Source organism: Danio rerio, chromosome 16 (assembly GCF_049306965.1).
Source record: "Danio rerio strain Tuebingen ecotype United States chromosome 16, GRCz12tu, whole genome shotgun sequence".
NCBI lineage: Eukaryota > Metazoa > Chordata > Actinopteri > Cypriniformes > Danionidae > Danio > Danio rerio.
The window spans coordinates 20243126-20266072 of record NC_133191.1 but is presented as its reverse complement, the minus strand read 5'-3'; the positions used below and the strand labels follow the sequence as shown (position 1 = coordinate 20266072).

Sequence of the window (22947 nt, the reverse complement as noted above, 5' to 3'; positions counted from 1 at the left end):
AATCATTTCATAGCTCTGATTTAAATGTGCGATTTCAAAGTGCAAAGTTGAGTCTAAAGTTTAAGTTGAGCTTTATTGTCATTCTGCTAAATGTCTCTACATACAGTGGTATGAAGTATCATGTTTTGCAGCACCGCAATGCTATATAAATAAACATAATAATAAATATGAATACAACACTGGACTTTTTTAAACCTACTGTATGCATAACGAACATGCCCCGGCAGGGTCAGTTGGCGTTTCTGTGTGGAGTTTGCATGTTCTCCCTGTGTTATAAACACATAACTATAGGCATGGGCTGGTATGGTTCTGACGGTACAAAACCCTTGCAAAAAAAAAAAAAAAGAAAAAAAAGAAAAAAAAGGACCCCTTTGGACACAATTTTATGGATATTTTCTTTTGAGAAACATTTAAAATATGTTGGAGCAGTAACTGAGTTTCTACAGGTTTCATCAAGTCAAATTTAAGACATTTCAAGAGCGTAATAAATGAATTTTCAGACTTGCACAAGGCTAAACCCTTAAGATTTTTTAATAGCCAAGTAAAAAAAAAAAAACTTAAAAAACAAATGTTATTGTAAGGAAGATAATTAAACCATGTAGTACACAGAATTAATAAATAACTGTTTCTTAAAACTTTTATTGAAGGATATTGTTAGTGTTTGGATGAGTGTTGGCCCAATTGGGTATAGATTTACATGGAAAATTAAAACCCGTTTAAAATGATTTAAGACCTACAACACAATATTTCAGTGTATTTTTTAGGACCTTTTAAGACCTAAAATTTGTTTTTTGAAATTTAAGACTTTTTAAGACCCCACAGATACCCTGAGTAAACTTGTCAGGCTAAATAATTCGAATGAATCATTGACTTCTGTTGTCTTCATTTGTTTCAAAAACACAGATTTTTTACAATTTAAAATGGCGTATTTGGATATCTTTTCTGCTGGAGATACTGTTGTCCTACAAAAAATAATAAATAAAATAAAATAAATAAATATTCTTGCATTTACCTCAGGAACGGTATAGCAGAAAATTTCGGCGGTGTTAAAACCTTGACTTTCAAACCACGGTATACCTTGAAAACGGTTATTGTTCCATACCTACACATAACATAAGACAGGCTACAATGTTCTGCAAGATATTGTACAAAGGAGGTATTTAAGGTTGATAAAAACAAGTAGTGGTGGTGCATTTAACAAGTGCACATTGTTTTTCTTATTGAGTCCTTGTAAGGTGGAGTTTAAGAAAAGTGTCTGGTGCATGTGGAGAGAGAGTGTTTCTAGAGGTGGTTTGTAGAAACACAAGGGTTGACCAACATTTCGGACATGTCAGAAAATCATCCAACCATCCAATTGTAGATTGGAAGCAGGGCTTGACATTAACTTTCTTGATCACCAGCCACTGTGGCTAGTCGATTTCCAGCATTACTAGCCGCTCGCCATTTTCGCTAGCCATACTTTTCTTGTTGGGAAAATATATTTTGCTCACATTTGACTTTGACATGCTAAATTACTTGATTTAGACAATGTGTTATGTCTACATGCTTTCTCATTCATTTAACTTCTTGTGTATTGTGTATTAGCTTGCTCAGTGTGCATGAGCAAATTGGTTGTGTCACATTGTAATCATTTTTTATTTCATGATTTTTCAGGGTTCAAAATTAAGGATTTACCAAATTTATCTCTGATCACACCAAATAAGTATTTTTTAGCCACAATTTTTTAATGTGTAAAAACATGGACAATATAGCGTGATAGGTGCACTTTTTAATTCAACAAAACTTTTCTTTAAAAAAACATTACATTTAAAAAATCAATTATTGTCATGTATCTAAAATATTTACAGTAATCTGTCCTGGCTAAAAGTCCCAGATCACCACTTAACTACACTTAAACGGGGAGTAATCTCCCATTAAAGCAATGTTATTGTAAATAATGATAATTAAACCATATTAACAAAAATAACTGTAAGCAAAAGAAAGCAGGTGAAACATACCTTGCACATGGTTAATGTTAGGCCTGTTAACAATCTCTTCTAAGAATAATTAAAATGAAAGCAGTGAACACTGCTGCTTACAATAAAATATGTGTATTTTGTTTAAATTTTGAGCTCTTGAAAGCAGCAGGATGGTGGGTGCACAATCATCGCTCTTTGTCCAGCCTATTTCAAAGGGAACCAGTCGCACCCGTTGCGCTTCCTCTTGGCATGGTTGCTTTGCGCAAGTAAACGTGAGCGCGCATGCTTTTTTAACAGTTGCGAGCAACACATCAGCTGTTAGCGTGACTGATCATGCTCTTATTCTGTATTCATTCACCATTCTTTTGCTCGCGCGAACACAGTTATTTTTGTCAGTCGTGCTGCTTCTCGATTCTAATATTACATTTGCACAAATATTAAGCCATGCTTATTGTCGAACCCTGCTTTTAAGAACACTACAATTTAAAAATTATTTCCAACCACCCAAAGTGGCTATGGAGGTGTCTGTCTAACCAGCCAGAGCTGAAATCTACCCGCATTTGGCGGGTTGGCGGGTGTTAATGTAAAGCCCTGATTGGAAGAGTTAAACTACCTCGGTTTCCTCCGTACTGCACGAAGACAGCATGACAAACAATGCATGACAAGAAGAATCAAATGAGAAATTGAAACTTAACATTTATTGTTCATATTGCAGTAGTTTTTATCTTGCAATTGTGACTTTAATTGTGAGTTTTAAATGTCAATCTAACTCTATACAACTCACAATTGACTAGCAAGTTTATGTTTCATGCTGTGACTTTTATTTAATTGTGATTTTATTTAACAGAAAACTATTATGTTTAGAAATGTGTTGAAATAATCTTCTCTCCGTTTAACAGAAATTGGGAAAAAAATAAACAAGGGTGCTAATAATTCAGGGGGGCTAATAATTCAGCTGTTGTTTTAGGACGTGTTAGTTTCATTCAGCATTGTTGCTTAACCAGAACTGACGGTTTGTCCTAACATCGATGCGAGATTAAACCGAAGGCCTTGTGTCAGGCTCAGCTTCTTCAGCATGAGGTGGTGTGGTAATGATTAGGACGGTTAAGCCACAGTGACACAGAGATATCCAAAACAAAGTGAGGCGTTGGAGGATCATTCCTTAATCAGAGCCCAAAGTGACTTCATATGACTGAGGCACCTGTGGAATGCAACGTCTAATCTGTATCCATTTCTGATTATACCGCTGGAATCCCATCACAGGCCTCCAAAACTCACTTTTAGAAACAAATCTTCAAGGACGCAGATGAGCAACGAGCAAAAAGTCACATCTGATGGTGACTTCACCAACAACGTACGTCAAATCAATGGAGTAAATGCACTCAGAACAGTTAATCTCAGCTTGAAAAGAACTAAAAGCCAGAACTGAATGCTTTGCGAATTAAGAAGCCTAAGAAGCATAAGCCTGATAATTCATCACAGGCCTAATGTAAACAGTAAGAAGATACAGTGGCAACAATGAAACGGCAACAAAGGGATCTCAAATTATTCCTTGAGCCAATTAGCCTACTTTTTTTTGTGTGTGCTTTCCTCAATATATGAAATGTAGGTCAGGCACATCACACCAAAGCAAGATGCAAGCCCACAAAACAGACTAGAAGGAGGAGAAATGGGTTTGGTTTTAATCACGCACTTTGGCCAAGGTTTTCAGACCCCGCAATAAAGCAGAGCAGCAGTAAATGGAAGGGGGCTGTGAACTCCAGCCCATCCAGACCATAAAAGCCCACTGCGCTGAATTACCCTGTTATTAACAGTAATGTAGTCCTCCATTCCTGCTCTCCACAGCCCACTCAGACACTCTGCATGGGTCTAATAATGCACACTCTTGATAGCCTCTTGGGATTTGAAGGGGGGGTCTTGAAGACTGACAGAATAGAGAAAAAAACATGCTAGTTGGCACTACCGTTCACCTCTCAGAGACCAATGAAGCGGCCCTTCAGCCTCTCACTCATCCATTCACTTACTATTCTGTCAACTATGTTTTGAATTGGAGCTCAATCCAGTGGAAATATAATGGCGCTAGACCTGCATCCGCATTACCACAAATACATCCCTAAATATTTGTGGCTATGTCCAATAATGGCTTCAGATGCCAAAAATCGAGCCTTCATTCACTGGTGTTTTTTGAGCCTGTGTCAACTCGGTGGCTAGAAAAGATAGCAGAGTCGTCTAATAAAAGTGCGAGTCAATAATTATTCACTGAGGTTAAAGAAAAACGTACTTGTTTAATTTGGTTTGATTACATAGGTTTGCAGCTGATTTATTTGACATGAGACTTTTGGTTCGCTGTTAGCAGTAATTTATGAAAGCTTGTTTTGCCTCAGATTATAAAAAGGAGGGGAGACTTGTGGGATTATGTTTGAAGAAAGAAAGAAAGCCACATTTTAGGATATACTGAAGTGATATAAGAGTGAGATAATTATGAGAGGGAAAAATACAATGCAAGAAGTAAAGTCTAAGTTATGTGAAATAATGTCAACTGACCCTTCGCCCAGCATAGATTGCATGTCAATCAAACTGCCGCACAGGAATAATTGTGATAAAATTACAAGAGAGTGACGATAAAGTTGGTTTTAATAACTCATTTCTAAATACAGATTTTTTAGTTATCTTTGCCTTGATGACAGTAAATAATATTTTACTAGATATTTTTCAAGAAACAAAAATTTACATTTAAAGGCTTAACTAGGTTAATTAGGTTAACTAGGCAGGTTAGGGTAATAAGGCAAATAATTGTATAAGGATAGTTTGTTCTGTAGACTATTTAAAAAATGCTTGAATGGTCTAATAATTTTGTCCTTAAATTGGCTTTTAAACATTTTAAATCTGCTTCTATTATCGCCAAAATAAAACAAATAAGAATTCTTCCAGAAGAAAAAAATATTATAAGATATTAAAATTTCCTTGCTCTGTAAAACATCATTTGGGAAATATTTAAAAAAGAAAGAAAATTTCAAAGGGGGCTAATTATTCTGACTATTCTGATTTGTGTGTGTGTGTGTGTGTGTGTGTGTCTATATATATATGTATATATATATATATATATATATATATATATATATATATATATATATATATATATATATATATATATATATATATATATATATATATTTGTGCTTTCAATTGATTAAAAAAATTAACTAATTAATCGCACCTTTTTAAAAAATAATCTCGATTAATCGCATTTAAAATATTGAAACTTGTAATTTTGGCTATTTAAATGTAAAATTAATGTAAACGCAAGACAAAAAATATTTAAATTCAAAATATAATTGTTTAATAGAATTTTTGTTTAACTTGTAACACATCAATAAAGAAAACATTGATTTCCATGTTGGATTCTAAGTGGAGTGCAAAAAAATGCCAAAATACAGGAATTGCAGATATGGAAAATGAAAAATTATAATAATAAACTATAGAATACAAACTGTTGCACTCATTGTAAAGTTTTATTGCTGTGAGTTGAGAACATTAGTTATAGAGTAGAAACAATTTTGCTTAATCCTCCTTTACATTTATCCAGTTGCTAAGACTAGTATCCCGCAAGTGCACAGAGACTCCCAAATGCCCGCAAATGAATGATAATTTCTTGCAAACCGGTCGTTAAATACATTGCACACCCCTCTCGCCCCTACTCCGATACGTCGCTCACTCCACCCCTGACACCCCTCAAAGGGCCTGAAACAGACACACACACAGACACACACACACAACGCGCTGCAGATGTTTTGGCCCCAACGGCCTTCCATACTGTAGCGACTCCCCTCAGATTCAACACGCATGATCACGTTCATCAAATTTGCTTAAACTAAGCGTCCTAAAGTATTACTCTATTTCACAAGGATTCTGACACAACAACGCGAAGCATACGCTTTCGTTGCGTTTAATGAGGAAACATGCTAAACTTGGAGGGCTCATGCTGAAAGTCAGAGTAATGCCCTCTTTGACAGCTCGCGACTTCACCAGAGACTTTCTGAGTACATTCACATAAGACACCAATACTCCGATTTTAATATGAAGATTATATTCTTATTAAAATTCTACCGTGTAGCCTTAAAAGGAACAATACCTTAAAAGAAAACAGAGTCACGAAATGCGGAGGATTTTCTTTCTGTTCGCCATGCGGTATCAACTTACAACAGAAGTCGAAAGTTAAAAATGTAACACCTGAAATTGCATGAAACTCTGGATAACCTGTGATGCAACTAATTGTTTTATACTGGAACTTGCCTTCAAAAAGTGCTTCCTTGGTCTTGCCCACATTTATTGCATGTTGAACACACGTCCACCACAACAGGAAGTAAAAAAAAACTGCGTTAATTGTGTTAATTTTTTTTAAACGCGTTAATTATTTAAAATTAATCGCATGCGTTAACGCGTTAATTTTGACAGGGCTAATATATATATATTTATATATATATATATATATATATATATATATATATATATTTATATATATATATTTCTACAACAGTTCTGTCTGGTTCTCAAATCTGATTGGCTGAATATTCAATCTGCAATATCAGAACTTCTACAGCCTCTTTACCCTTTGTGTATTACTCCGCCCACAAACACCCAGCAAAAAGCAGACACTACAGATCTAAAGTTTAAAAGATGCTTCTAACTGTTTTAACAGCTGTTTAACTGTCAGCTTATGATTTGAATCCAAGGCGGAAGAAAGTAGTTCCTCATACAAAAGGGTTTTTGAGACCCACCATGTTTGATTTAGTTTTTATATCCACAATGCCATCAAACTGTTGTATAAACGCAATATCACACTCGTAGCACTGCGGTATGGCTGCATATCGGCACTGGTGGGGACACTAATGCACGCCTCCCACCACTGCCGATATACAGCCATATCGCACTGCTACTCGTGTGATATTTTATATATAAATAAATCTAAATACAAAAACTATACAAAATACAAAAAACTAAAAGTTAAAACAAAATGACTTAACACATAATTAAAAAAAATGGAAGCACAAAAATACACACTCAAAAAATGATGTTTGCTTTGTGGTCAAATTACTTATTTAAAAACACAACACAATTCTTAATTTTTTTGGGGGGATACCTAATTGTTTTACATTCAAATAATTAAAATTGTTGTGAATTGTGAAAATAAATAAGTTAACTTGATTAATTTTTGTTATCCTAACACCAATAGATTGTGTGGAACTCAGCATTCAAAAAAAAAATGCTGACTTCCACACAATTCTTTTATGTTGTCCCAACACAAATCGATTAAGTTAATTTAAGCAATTTTACAAATTTAAGTGGACTTAACACATAACATAATGTAACGTGATGTAACGTAACGTAACATATCATAACATAACAACATAACATAGCAAAACATAACATAACAACATAAAAATTCTCCCCAAAAATTCTTAAAAATTGTTTTGTTTTCACCTTATTTTAAACAATTAGTTTAAACAAGTAACAAAATATTTTTTAAGTGCATCTAACATGTAATTTAAACTATTTACAAAAAATCTTGGGCGGTTCATTCCGCTGTGGCGACCCCGGATTAATAAATGGACTAAGCCTACAAGATAATGAATGAATGAAAAAATCTAGGCATAAATGAGCCTTTTTGTTTAAAGCTGAAGTGCTAAAACTAAATAAACATGAATACAATTAAAACTTTACAAAAAAATTCAAAAGTTAACAGAACCTTTGATTGTCAGAACTCATTGGGCTCTATTTTGACAGTCCATGCGCAGAGTGCAAAACGCATGGCGCATTTTTGCTATTTTAAGGATGGGAAAATCTGTTTGGGGTCGTGGCGCATGGTCTAAAAAGGCTGAGTTTATTTTCTTAATGAGTTATAGGTGTGTTTTGAGAATAAACCAATCAGAGTCTCATCTCCCATTCCCTTTAAGAGCCAGTTGTGTCGTACCAAAAGCGCATTTGCTATTTACATGACGTAAAGTAAGTGTACGTGTAAAAACTGAGCATATCATTAGCAAGAAAACAGTTAAACAGCATCTACTTCGCGAGAATGAGAGATAAATTATTAACTTTCACTTTCGCTCTCATAGATAGGGAAACCTTTTACGCACAGACATCAATTAGCCTATAAATAATTACCCAGACAGCACACATACGTTGGGCCGACGTCGGCCGAAGGTCAACACGTCGGCCCCTTTAATTCTAACATCGGTATATGGTCGGCCAAACATAAGCATGATCGTTCGGTCGTGTGTTCTATTGTTCCAGCTCAACAAACGTCGGCTCTGCATCGGTTAACGACCAGAGGCCGACGAAGCACTTCATAAGCACTTGATCTCTCATGCCCATGAAAGAATCCGGCAACATATTTGGTTTACAAGTAAGTTTTTGCGTGCATAATAAATTAGACAAACGCGACATGCATCATGTGAACTGCGTCGGTCGGTCCAGCTTTAAATAGCCTACATTAATGCAGTAAAACTGACCAAAAAGCCTACAACACATGATTTTAATTCATTAAAATATAAAAAGTTTTATTGTTATGCTTTAATAATGAAAACGTTATTTTTTTCTGTTGTTAACTGCTGTTTGCTTTTTTTTATTGTGGCTTTTTCTAATACATTTTTCCCAGTGTAAAAATCAAGTATGTTCTGCATTTCGGCTGTTTAATTAAAATAAACACCTTTTTACAGAGTGACATCTTTGTTTTATATATACTTGCATTTATATTTATTGGTTATTTATTTTTGACAGTGAATGCACAAATAAAGTGTTTGTTTTGTAACAGTTTAGTAGGCTATAAAGCTCGTCTTAAAGATAATAGCGTATATAAAACTGCTAAATACATTTTAAATTCAAGATTTAAAATACAAGGTTATTATTTAAATTGTCTATGGAGTGATCATGTTTATAAATGCAATACAGCAAGACTTTAATGTGCGCGCGCGCGTCTTGCTTCCAACACTGGAGCGGAGAGGATGTTGCTATGGGAAACGAAGCTACAACACGACACGACACCACCTAAAAGACACAACACGACTTCTCTCAAGCTGCCGTTTTGACTGTTTTCAGGTAAGTTTAGTCTCTAAAACAAAGCAAATACTACATAAAACTGTTCCTCACACATTTATTATTGGCAATTGATGAATATTCAGTTGAATATTATGTTATATAAGAGTGGTAAGTCTTCGTAAAAGTCCGTTAGCATATTAGCACTGGTAACGTTAGCGTCGGGGTAATATTACGTTAACTTAATGTTAGCTCTTGTTAAACTTGTTTGTTAAAGTTTTGGCTTTTATTTATTCTTTATGTGTAGATGAGAGGTTTTGTCAATGTTTTATTGAATGCACTCCATATGTAGTCTAAAATACGCATTGTAACGTTACTGTAAAGGACCGTGAATCAAAAGTTCAATCGTGTTTTGATATTTCATGGTATCTTAAACTAAATGTTAAGTAAAAAAGTGTTCTGTGGTTTCAGGAGTGAGAGAATAACCCCCTGCTACAGAAAATATAACTCAAGATTCCTAAATTTCTGAAGGGAGCTGATCACAGAGATACAGGAAAGACAGGTAACTTTAAGCATAGGATTAATTCATATGAATTTCCATTGCACATCATTATGCACATGTTACATGTCTATATATTATGCATCTGTTACTTGTCTTTATTGCAGTTGTTTTAAGAAAGTTTTGACATTGAAACATGTGAGTGGTGTTAAATTTCACATCACATGATTCTTCAGAACTTAATAAATATGCAGATTTGCTGCTAATGAAGTAATATTTGTGATTTTCATTTTGTTTAATTTTTTATGATTAATTGATTTATTAAATCTTAGAAAAAAGTTTACACTAAATTATTTGTCATCACATCTGTTTTTAGCATTGATAGCAATCCGAAATGTTTCTTGAGCAGCAAATCAGCACCATTTGATAATCACCATTATATTAGTTCAACCTCAAACACTAAATCAACATCTTAAAAAAAGATTTCTGAAAGATCAAGTGACACTGAAGACTTGAGTAATGATGCTGAAAATTTAGCTTTACATCATAGCTATGAATTACATGTATATTTACACTGTTCACCCATCCCTTACACCTTAACTCATCCTCAAACAAGTCAATTTAAGCCCTAAATGAATACATTTTGATTTGTACAGGCATGATATGCAACTTGTATTCAGTCGTTTTGTTTTTTCTTTCTTTTGCTTTTGTTTTCCACATCAACTGAAAAGGAGGTCTAAGTTTAACCTAAGAGCCGTGTAGCTGATGAACATCTTTATATGTAAGTATATTTTTGACTGACTGCCAGACACTTGTCAAACAGTGATGAGCAAACGAATGGCCGTTCTTTTAAAAAGATCAGGGAGATGCAAGTCTGGAGATTAATATACATTTTAATTCAAAATTGATTTATCTGGAAATATTTCATAATGTTTTGTGATATGTGCCCTATATGCATTTAGATGTCCATGCATGTTTAAAATACTTTTAAATTTAACAACGGCTGCAAGTTATAAAAACATAAACAAACACAAAAATGTTAAAGTAAATTGAGAAAACATTTTCATCAGTTTGACAACAGGTAGATCAGCTCCTGACAGACATGTTAACAGATCAGTTTAACTCTTATTAAATTCATTCATTCATTCATTTTCTTTTCTTTTCTGCTTAGTCCCTTTATTAATCTGGGGTAACCACAGCAGAATGAACTGTCAACTTATCCAGCATATGTTTTACGCAGTGGATGCCCTTCCAGCTGCAAGTCATCACTGGGAAACAACCATATACGCTTGTTCTCACTCATACACTACAGACAATTAAGCCTACCCAATTCACCTGTACCCCATCTCTTTGGACTTGTAGGCAAAACCGGAGCACCCAGAGAAAACCCACGCAAACGCAGAGAGAATTTGCAAACTACACACAGAAATGCCAGCTGATCCAGCTGCGGCTCGAGTCAGCATCCTTGCTGTAAGGCGACAGCACTACTTATTGTGCCACCACGTCACGCTCTTATTAAATTATATTTATATAATTTTGTGTTTCAGTACATGCTATTTTGGGAAGACAAAATATATTCATAAGCTCTCAGAAAATTCAATAAGAGAATTCATTCATTCATTTTAAGAGAATTAACTGCACAATTACTTGAAATGTGTGGGATTACATTATTTGTTAACCCAAAGTGAGTTTCTCTTTCTTTGCAGTATTGGATGCCTGATTGCAGTTCAACTCCAAACTCAGTTGGACCAGCTGATCAGTGTCTTCAGTATTACCACAAGCTACTGGGCAGATGTGTGGACAGCTATGAGCCAAACTTGGGACGTTTGGTTTTTAGGTAATACCAGTGACAAAGTATTCAGTAAATTGCTTATAATAAAAGATGCTCACTGCTTACCCCCTTATAGTTAAGTTGTTTGCAGTTTCATTGTTGTAAAAATACCATACTTTTTCCTTTTTTATCAGCAGGTGTGACCGTCTGGGCAGCAGAAACAAGACAACTAATCATAGTTGAGTTGAGAATAGTATTATTAACTTGACTAGTTTGGTTGCAGACTTGTTCAATACTTAACAATTTGTATAAGTTACAAGATCAATGGTCCTGCTATCAATGTTTGTGTAACTTAAATTCATTACAGTTTAGATACAATCAAATGTCCAAACCATCTCTGAGTGAATGACATAAAGGAAACAGGATCAAAAAGATCATTCATTATAGAATGTTTCATAGGTAACAGCACATCCTTTGTGAAAAATAATTTATTTTTGTGCCATCATTACAAGACAAAATACATTTCAACTGATTTCAGTTGGTTATATTTTTCAGGTCCTCCTGATCATTCTGTTCTCCTGGTTGTGAGGATGTGCAGAGACTGTATTTGTCAGTGTTAAAAGACTTGTGCAGCTGTATCCAGACATACAAGCAGCCGACAAAGAGTTCTGGAGCAGGACAGACAGGTAGTTCACAGTGGCTAGGCTAGAAGTTTATACTTGGGTGGCCAGAAAGTGGCCTCCGCTATTTTGGGGGGTCCATACAAATACACCAGTGTAAGCTATACTATTGCACAGAAAAAATTAAATGAAAGAATTAATTAATCGGTTGAACACAAAATATTTTAAAGAAAGCTTAAGTATCAAGGTGGCAATATACAGTATGTTACATTGTAGTACATGAGCTGGCTAATACAGACTCGTAAATGTTTAGTTGTTAAGATTAGTTAAATACTATATCATCTACTTGAGACCTGTTGCATATACAGCTTTAACTGAACTGAATTTAACTAGAACTACACCAGCATTCCAAGTGCTCTAGACTAGCTTTTTGCACTGGTGCGTCTAAAATGTTTGATGGCATTGCATTTAACACTGCAATTTTACATGTTATTTTTTTTTTAATTACAATCCATATAGGCAATATTGACTTGTAAATGATTAACTAAAATCGGGTCAACACACATTATGGGGATTGTGTGTAGAATTTTGAGGAAATTAATGAATTTAATACATTTTACAATAAGACTGAAACATTAAAAATGTGGAAAAAGTAAAGCGCTATCAATACTTTCCGGATGCATTGTATATGGTTTTTAACGCGTTATCAAAGACTTAAAAAAATAGTCCAACATTATTTACAGCAGCAAAAGACCCTCCACATCAAAAGCTACTGGTCAGCTCACGATTCAGCAAACATCTGAAAAACAAATAGCTTATTATGCCTTCACAAGAACTCAGTGTTTTTGAGTTTAATGAAGATAGTACTATTTTATTAAATTATTATTTAGCCTGGCATGTTTACTGTTACAAAATATTTTAAATGTTTCTTAAAATAAAACATATTGTGTTCAATGGGGAAAAAGCAGCTGTTTTTTACACAGAGATAAAAAAACACATTTCAGAGCAGTAATCACAATACTGTGAAACTGTGATATTTTTATCTAAGATTATACCTTCAGAATCTTATACCTGCCCATTCCTAGCCAGTTACTTAAGGCATTCAGTCAGAGTTTTTTTTATTTTTTATTTTTTCAGTTGGCCTTTATTCTGTTTTTCTATGTTCTTGGAAATGCTTCTGTGCATGAAAATGTGACGATATGTCCAGGTTCTATAGTTAATTCTAAAATAAATCTTAAAATGAAACAATATTTAAAAATGCAATATTTAATGTGTCAGACACTAAATAAACATGTCAATTCATTTATATTAATCTGATTCCCTAACAGGGCAGCACGGTGGCGCAGAGGGTAGCACGTTTGCCTCACAGCAAGAAGGTCGCTGCTTCGAGCTTCGGCTGGGTCAGTTGGCGTTTCTGTGTGAAGTTTGCATGCTCTCCCCGTGTTGGCGTGGGTTTCCTCCAGGTGCTCCCGTTTTCCCAAGTCCAAAGAAATAGGTGAATTGGGTATGCTAAAATTGACCATAGTGTATAAGTGTGTGTGAACGAGTGTGTATTGGTTGCAGCTGAAAGGGCATCCGCTGCATAAAACATATGCTGGATAAGTTGGCCTTTCATTCCGCTGTGGCGACCCCAGATTAATAAAGGGACTAAGCCCAAAAGAAAATGAATGAATGAATCCTTAACAGTTAATATTGGTATAATGTGCAGCAGTTGTCATTTATGTAAATTAACCATTTAAGCGTACTTAGTTTGGGGTATGTTATGCCATTAAATTGTCAATAGGTTTTATTTTTTTCCTGCATTTTAAATCTGCTTTAGCTTTCTTCTTTCCTATAAACCTGGAAATATAAAATATATATATTTTTGGTTTTTAACAAATTGCTTATTTTATTCTTAGATTGGTGTACGATGATGGTCTGCTGAGAATTCTGCTGAGTTGAAGGGATCCTCCTTTCAGACAACCTCTCCAAAGTACAATAGGACTAGTAAGTAACATCTTAAACATACACTACTGTTTCATAGCTTTTAGGTTGGTATGGTAAATTCTCTTCTGATAGTGTCAGCTTTATTTAATTAATACAGTCAAGCAGTAATACTGTGAATTTAATACAGTGTATATAATTAATAGTGTCACATGATCCTTCTGAAAAAATAGTATTCCAATGTACTGATTCTGTCCTCTAGCTGTTTTTTTAAATATAAAACATTTTAAATAGTATTCTTGATGTATGAAAAGTTTATTTTTAAGAGCATAGTATTTATTTGAAAAACAAAAAAGTTTGCTCTTTGATGATTGCTAACAATCAGACATGTTTCTTTAAAACAAAAAGAATTTGTGCAAAAAAGTATTCTCACTGAGCGTTGTCCAACTGTGGTCCAACACGTCATTTAAGTTTTCAAATAAGCCTAAAAGACTCGATTAGCTGCATCAGGTGCATTTAATTAGAGAGTTGAATATATAATTTCTTTATATATCCTCCTCTATAGCCTACATATAATTGTTTTTGTAGCAGAAATAAAGCTATGATTAGGCCGACCCGGATTTTTTGCAGAACTCCGCAGATGTTTAGCCTATCATTAATTCTGTTTATTTACTTGAGTAAATGTGTGTAAATCTATATTTATTCAGTTTTTAAATTAATTTCAGTAATATTATTGACTAATGTTAAAATGTTCGTCTGATTTATGTACAATGAGGTTTGTACAGTAATATTTTCTGTCTTACTAGATATGTTATATGAAAAACTTGCTTTATTTACCAAATAAAGTGAATCTAATTGGATTTGCATTTTAAACATTAAATAAAACTTAAATATATTATTTTTTTTTATTTCATATATTAAGGTTTAAGTTATGATACTCCCAAAATAATTCCGCAGAAATCCGCAGACTTCCACCATAATTTTCAGCAGAAATAGCAAAAAAAATCCGCAGATTCCTCCTGGCCCTAGCTATGATATATTAAATGTGGTGTACAGTGTGACATTTTAGTTGACAAAACTTAGTTTAATTTGCATGTAATGTGGTATCTGAAGATTAGACATATATTTAGATACACATTTATACTAACACAATGATACTAAAAACCAAAAAAAAAAAACATTCATTATGATTTCACAAGGAATTTAACTTTCAAATGGCTTTTCTGAAAATTAGTGCTCAGACACTGTCTTTAAGGTAAAATTAAATTAATTATTTTAGCTAGGCACTTGCATAACACATACTCCAGTTATATGTCATGAAACAAATAATATTTATTTGTGGTAATATGAACTGCTGCAATGCTAATCTTTCTCCTTTTGGTTTCTTGCTTTATTTAAGGGTTCCCACTACAAGGATTAGTTTGGCTACTGCAGTCCCGGTTTGGGTCAGCCTCACTAGTGAAGACTAAAGATGAAGACAACATATAAGAACAATTTAGAGGATGGCGACACACTTTATTCCACCTATATATCCCCTTTTATGTGTAAGCAACATTCCACAAGATAAAACAAAACTAAATGACAGGTTATTTCTTTTAATTTTGTCTGTTTTCTTGAAACATTGTACACAATTTACAACCAGTTTTATATATATAAATATATATATATTAATTATTATAATATATTATATCAGAGCAAGAAAATGTTATGTTTTCTTCTGGAGAAAGTCTTTTTTCTTTTATTTCGGCTAGAATAAAAACAGTCAGTTTTGAATTTTTTAAAAAACATTTTAAGGTCAATATTATCAGCCCCTTTAAGCTATTTTTTCGACTGTCTACAGAACAAACCATCGATATACAATAACTTGCCTAATTACCCTAACCTGGGTAATTAAAACTAATGTGATTAGAAATGTGTTAAAAAATATTTCCGTTAAACAGAAATTAAGGGATATAATGACAAAATCTGTTTTGTGTCGTGCATTAGAGTTTGCTTAAAAAAACTGGTTATCTCTGAGAAAGTATTGTTATTTTATATTATTGATGTGTTATTAGTTCAGAGGAGATTGCAAATTGTTGAATGCCATTTATAAAAAAAATTGTAAAAAAAAATTGACTACAGACTTTAATAAGATTTTATCAGACAATTATTTTAATTTGTATCATTTTATTTACTAATGTAAATATTGTTTGCTTGGTATTTATTTTGTGTTTGTGTCCTCTTTTATTATTGTAACTCCCTGAAGAAAGTCTTTTGGATACTGAACACATGACTGGTATTATCTTGTATTTTAAAATTTTAGTCTTGGAAACATGCATTTTCTTTAACACTATTTAAGAAATTATAAGCATTATAGCATGTGCTTACACAAGTTATTTGTGTTTTTACTATAGTAAACTATAGTAACCCTTAGTGTACATGTTTTGAAGTACTTGTAAATATTCCTATGGTCTTAATGTAAATGCTGCAATGGACTTTGTATTTAAAATCTTTATTGCACAGTATTTCAGCCATGGTTATAGTACAACTTGTTGGTTTTGTTTTAAATGTGGTAAAACATTATGTGTGATAAAAGTATGTTAATCTATTTGTATGTTTGTGAAAATATTAATAAATCTTCAACTGTTATTGAGAGTAGTGTGTCGTGTTTATTATAAATAAGCAGCTGCTGCAGCTAGTGGTCCATAAGTATGAGCAAAACGCCTGAGAACAGCGCCTCCGCGGCGCGGCCGGTATTTCCGGTTGCGTCGTCCTAACATCGGCCGGACAGCGTTTCCGATCATTTGCCGACGTCGCGGCGACATTTTGCCAATTAGCAAACGCTCCCTGAGCGACATCGCACCGATGGAATTTTGAAAATCGGCACGACGTCGGCCCAACGTATGTGTGCTGTCTGGGTAATTTCGTATGTTAAGCGCAAAGATTTGTTTCAAAACTATTTCTAAATTCAGTTGTAATTTCCAGCAAATGAATAAATGAACAGTATTAACGAAGTGTGTTCAAAAACCAGTTATATCCAAAAACACATGCTGTGCCCCATTTGATCTAAAACCTGACAGGTGGACAAATCTAAGCTTGTTTTTAATAAAACAAATATAAATATGGATATAATAAATAATACTAATAATAATAATAACATTATACAAAAGCAATTTGAATGTACTTAAAAAGCCTCCTGAGATGAAGAAAGTATGAAGGCAGTGGTTTTTAAATTCATGTTGGCTAGAAATTATTATGTTTTGTAATATTTTAATCATTTATATTTATATCCTAAATGTATTCTTATTATCCCATATATATCCTTAATATTTAAATTTTTCATATGTAAAGATATTTCCTGAGCGTTGTTTAAATAATCATGGCACTAATAGATTACGCTGTTACTATAATGTCACTGTTAATAGATTACGCTGTTACTAAAATGTCAAGTTTATGAACAGAGTTTGCAAAAATCCCACAAAACCATAAAATAAAGACAGAAAAAATTATACATTGATGCAAGAATGCAACTTGTGTTACCAAAGCGTCAACCTTATAATCTCATGCTGACCCTCAATCCCTGACATGACCCTAAAAGATAACTGTTGACATCAACACATAAATGTGTCTAAAATCTTACTTTCTTAAAATGTGGATATCTCTCCTATTCCTCCCCTTTCCCTCTCTTTTGGTTTCTGTGTTCTTCTATATTTTTCTTGAAATATATATTTTTTTTTTTTTCCTGGCCGATGTGCTGGAGGAGCTGTCGTCGGACTCGGTTAGCCTCTGGCACTGGAGAAACGCCTAGCTCCTTTAATGGGAACGCTTCAAATATTTGTGCGGATTACATGGATAGAGGGGTAGGAGGCCACTCGGCTGGACCACTGGATTTTTCCCTTAGTGCTAAAATAAATGGCAAGCAGAGGAGCTGTGGTCGAAAGTGTGGAAACACTGAGGTGTCATGTGTGTGTGTTTCTATGATCTCTCACTTTAGAGAATCTAATGAATAGATTGACAGGTCAAACTACTTTAGCAGATTTATTTATTTATTACAACATTAGCATACTAAGACTGACTGTTTCTGGAAACCTGTTTGGAAACAACAGTTTGTTTGGTAACTCGTATTTTAAGGTGTCTTTGTTACAGGGTAACTGTTCATTTAGAATTAGAATGTTAAAATAAAAGTGTAAACCAATATTTGTTTGCAATTTCTTTTTGTTTCACAAAATGAGGTGGCATCATTTTTTCTGAATATGTAGTTTAGTTTTAGTAAATTTAGTTTTACAGCTACGTATACAGAACATGCAAAAAAAAAAAAAAAATTGAAATACAGTGCAATGTGTTTTGCAGTACCAATATAATTTTTGATTAAAGAGCTAATTGACCCAAAAACGTAAATTCTGTCATTATTACTCAAACTCAAAAAAAGTTGTTTGAAAACCTAGCCAATAAAGGGAACATTTTTATTCAACTGGCCTGTTTGTTTCAACATAGGCTCATTGAAAATGCATATTTGAAAACAGGTTTGACTCATCAGTTTAAACCAGGGGTTCTCAACTGGTGGGCCGCAGCCCACTAGTGGGCTTCAGCGATCCTGCAGGAGGGCCGCGAGATAGTTTGAAATTAACTTAAATATTGTACTATAATTATTTGATTTCATTATTAAATATGTCGGCATAAAATGATAGTAGTAATGGCATTTCCTATTTTCTGTGATTGAACAGGCTAATTCGGACTGTGCAAAAACAGCCTGTCTGTTAATTAAAAGACATAACTATGGTAGCTTAAATTTCCAATCACTGCACGTTTACTAGGACTACGCTCTTTGTTGTATAAAGCAAACAGTCACGCAAAAGGTAACGACAATTAAAGTTATAATAACCAGCTCGCGTATGCCTCACGTCTGCAACTAGTACTTTATCGCACAAGTCCGTTGATTCACAAACTGTGTGTACTCTATTTGTGTGAACACTTTAAAATATCATCAAAGTCAGGGCTGGAGCAAGCTGAACTGGCGCTCTAGGCAAAGGACAATCACGCCACCCTCAACCCAAAAGTGAAAAAGAAAGTAACCGGTTTGCGATCGCCTACTAATGCTTTGAATAGAAAAAACATCAAAACTCTTTTATTGAATTTTTTGAACAAAGGGCAAATGGTCAAACCAGATTGAATTCATTATGCTAAAATGACATCATCCAAACAAGAAATCATCTAAAGGGATTAAAAAATTGTCAAAGTCAACTGCTTTTCTATAGGAGACTTGTAAAGTGATTTCTTTAAGTCAATAATTGCAATTATAAGATAATAGTATTTTTTATTATTAAAATAATTAGTAAAATAAGTAAAAATTTGTAAATAATTATAAAAATAATTTAATATGTGTTTCATTTTTGCATTGAAAATTCTGGTCAATAAATGCACCAGATGCTTGGAAACAGTCATTTCTTGCTTATTTGCTGAGTCATATCAGTTCCAGGAGGCCCTGCATAGTCTGCTGTTAATTGCACTATAGGCATATAGTTGTTTTTGAACAGGGTCCAAGTATGCAGGGCAAGGAGGTAAATGCTACCTGTTGACAATGGGTCTTGTCTCTGTAATTTTCTCCCTCTCAATTTTTCTCTCACTTTCTCGTCTTTATGAGACTTCATAGTGTGATATTCTGTAAATAGGTTGGTAGTGAGGAGTCAAATAAAGTTTGTTAAAGTGCGCCTGGCATGACTCCACAGACCCAGGAGAGACTGCAAGGGGCCCAGATTAGAGTTTATAAGGTGTTTGGGAGTACATAAAGAGTACAATACTGTGCAAGCTCATTGCGGAGGTTTGATTCTGTTTTAAAATTTAACTGTTTTAATACAGATAAGCTTTATGATAGAATGTTTAGGGTTTGTACTGATTGACTGGCTTTGTTTGTTGACTGATTTGCCGAAATCTGCAGCTCTGTCTCTACTTGATCTCTCTGACAAAGACTTTTGATTAACACTATGTAGGATTTAAAGCATTAGTTCATACATAAATGAAAATTCTGTTAGTTATTACTCACCAAGGCATCACGATGGCACAATAGGTAGCACAATCCCCTCACAGCAAAAAGGTCGCTGGTTTAAGCTCTGGTTGGGTCTTTTGGCATTTCTATGTGGAGTTATCGTTTTCTCCCTGTGTTGGTGTAGGTTTGCTTTTGGTGCTCCAGTTTCCCCCCACATATCAAAGACATGCTCTATAGGTGAATTGAATAATCTAAATTAGCTGTGGTGTGTGTGTGAATGCAGGAGTGAATGGGTGTTTCCTAGTGTGTTGGGTTGTGGCTGTGAAGGGCATGCGCTGTGTCAAACATGCTGGATGAGTTGGTCAGTCATTCTGCTGTGGCGACAGCTGAATAATAAAGGTTCAAAGCCGAAAAGAAAATGAATGTAAGCATGAATTACTCAGCGTGTGCTCACACATATGCGACATGGATGCTTGATTCCAGCATCAAACTAAAACTGAAACCAACTTGACCAAAGTGGCAAGATTGTACAGCTTTCCATGGACAATAAAGGCATGAACATAAGGACGATTGAGCACACAACCTGAGTCTGCCTGAGACTGCATGTTCAATAAGAGGACTTGACAAAAGACAAAAACGTACATGACAAGACGAGAGCAGTTCCTGGACTCTGTCACTGAAACAAGAATAAACCACATTGAAGTGGCAAAGCCCTGATTCTAGCGACACTGAAATGGGAAACATCCAACAAGGAACAAAACAGGACAGACAAGAAACACCACATGACAAAACAAAGAGGCAACATTAACAGAAAACAAAAGACAGAAAATGGAAGAGACAAGATACCAGGAGATGAGGGATGAAGGAAAGCCAAGCCAAACCAAGTATCCTAAACAAGGGAGGGAAGAGATGGAAGGGTCAGTAGTTTCAGTGATTCTGGCTGACTGGAAAGTCAGGGCTGCAGAGACAGAATGGGTGGTTCCTGCAGATCTAGAGTAGCAGGTGGCCAAGGTGGAGCTGGAAGAAACAGGAGGGACACAGTGGGGAGAAGCAGTAGGGGTAATCCAGGAAGGACCAGATAGGACCGACAGGGCATGAGGGTTGACGGGTAGACAAGGTATGACACTTGACAGTAACAGGCAGGGAAGGAAACTTGACAGTGTGCTCCAACACTGGGGGACACTGTAGGGCTGGAGCAATACTGGCTGGCAGTCTGGTGCTGGAGCCAACACAATTATGCATTTTGGGGCTGGAGGCAACCCTGGGGGACGCTCTGGGCCTGGAGGTGTCACTGATTTGCCTTAACAAGAAAGACATACTCCTCCACTCCCAATAAGTTATTGCCTCTAGCTTACCCAGTTCTAGTTTAATGGCTCATCCAGTGCAGCTAGAAAGAAATTGATGGGGGTGGACTCAGTAAACACAAGCCCCTGGACCACCTCAAGGAGACCTTGTCCATACACTCTAAAAAGGCGGTAGTTCTGATGGTCTTGATGGTCCAGGGGTTGGTCTTGGGCATCCTCTGGCTGAGAGAGAGCTGGATGTAGAAATAAGCCAGTTTTTAAGGCTGAGTCCTATTAGGGGTCAGTTCAGTGTTGTGTGTAAGGAGGAGATGATGATTAAATTGCAAAAAAAATTACAAAAATAAATAAATAAATAAAAATAAGAATCAAATCAAAAAAATTGTGGAAGCACTTAAAAATCTCAATTGAATCAGGACATCTAAACTGATACAGTATGCTCTGGTTTCTTGTAGCAAGGTTGGAAAATAAATTGATAAACAACTAATTTTCAAATTAAAATGATCCTGATATCAACATGTTTTTGAAGTGTTTTTGAATCTTCTTTCAGTCTGATAGTGTTTTATTTGTCTTCTTAAGTAACACAGCACTGCAGTGAAGGCCTCTTCTCTGCTTATGAAATTGTAAAGTCAGTATAATTTGTCTTGGATAAGCATAATGAGCCTGTCTGTGTCTTTCACTGGTGTTACGTGGCCAGAGCTGGAGACACTTTCTCTGCTTGGCCCCAAAGTGCTCTTAGGTTACAGGGGCTATACTGTTTCACAGAGCTGGGCACGTTTGTCTGGGCAACTTAAATCACTGGGCCGTGAGCTGTGGAAAAAGCTGAGTCATTCAACTGCAGATCTTCTCTTCAGCGGCCCTGGACAGCAATGCAGGATGATACTCACTACATCGGCCGTACCTTATGTGCAGGACCATCCTCAGCCATGTAGACGCTTGGCAGACGCCCACATGCAGAAATTCTCACAGTGTCGAGCCAAGACGTAAAGCCAAGACACACAGCTTCACCCTCAAAATCCTGTATTGCTCCAGAAATACAAAAGCTTGATTTCTATGGGTCTCTCATGCATATTCTTAGACTCGCTGTTTAATTTGATAATGAGCATGTAGGGCGTTGTGGCGTAAGGTTATGGTTAGTAGCCGGGCTAAGGTTACCAGTGAGGAAAGCACAAGTTCATTACGAAATAGATAGTGTTACTCATTAACTTCAATGACAAGACGATTAAGTTGCTTGGTGTTGTCGGGTTGTTTTAGCAAAAGGAGTGCTGACAGATGCTTTCTGTTGTTTTTATGTGTCTCTGGCTCAGTGCACCTATTTTATATAGCAAACAAACAAACTTTATTAAATAAATAACATCAAGAAGGAGGCATGGTGGTTCAGTGGTTAGCACTGTGGCCTTACAGCAGGAAAGTTCGAGTCCCAGCTGGGCCAGTTAGCATCGTTTGCATGTTCTCCCTTACTTGGTGTGGGTTTCCCCCACAGTCCAAAGATAAGTGAATTGGATAAGCTAAATTGGCCAAAGTGTGTGTTTGTGTGTGTGTGTGTGTGTGAATATGAGAATGTATGGGTGTTTCCCAGTACTGGGTGACTTCTGATAGTAACATATTAAAATAAAGGGACAAAGGAAAAAAAGAAATTAATAATATAAAAAAAAATAATAATAAAAAAATAAAAATAAGTAGAAGCATCCCCTTCATTGGCACGTCAAATCCGATTGATCGCATCAAATTCACTTCAGAACAGACGTGGATTCGCGTGATGGGCAGGGCTTCTGTCTGCTAGGTGACTGTAGCTTTGTTACTAAATAGCTAACATGGATTTTATTGAGAAAATAACTTTTTATGTGCTTTTTTGAAGGCTGAAAAACAGCGTTGATACGT

At 35.1% G+C, this 22947-nt stretch overlaps 2 protein-coding genes and 2 long non-coding RNA genes across 14 annotated transcripts in view; all 4 read left to right on the top strand.

Moving 5' to 3' along the window:
• fhod3b (formin homology 2 domain containing 3b) overlaps positions 1–22947 on the top strand; it is a 352315-nt gene that overhangs the window by 36258 nt on the left and 293110 nt on the right. The window lies entirely within an intron of this gene.
• On the top strand, positions 8970–11332 carry LOC141378073 (uncharacterized). Of its 2 annotated transcripts, none has more exons than XR_012391687.1 (5): positions 8970–9053; positions 9462–9552; positions 10221–10270; positions 10852–10959; positions 11196–11332. It is a non-coding gene; the product is annotated as an uncharacterized lncRNA (long non-coding RNA). The 2 variants fall into 2 exon arrangements; XR_012391688.1 differs by having other exon boundaries at positions 10661–10959.
• On the top strand, positions 11828–15386 carry LOC141378074 (uncharacterized). The gene is made up of 4 exons (XR_012391689.1): positions 11828–11946; positions 13209–13280; positions 13779–13866; positions 15203–15386. It is a non-coding gene; the product is annotated as an uncharacterized lncRNA (long non-coding RNA).
• LOC141378071 (uncharacterized) overlaps positions 16538–22947 on the top strand; it is a 502199-nt gene continuing 495789 nt past the window's right edge. Inside the window, exon 1 of the mRNA XM_073925434.1 lies at positions 16538–16700. The gene's annotated coding sequence lies outside the window, so the exon portion shown is untranslated. The remainder of the gene's footprint in view (positions 16701–22947) is intronic.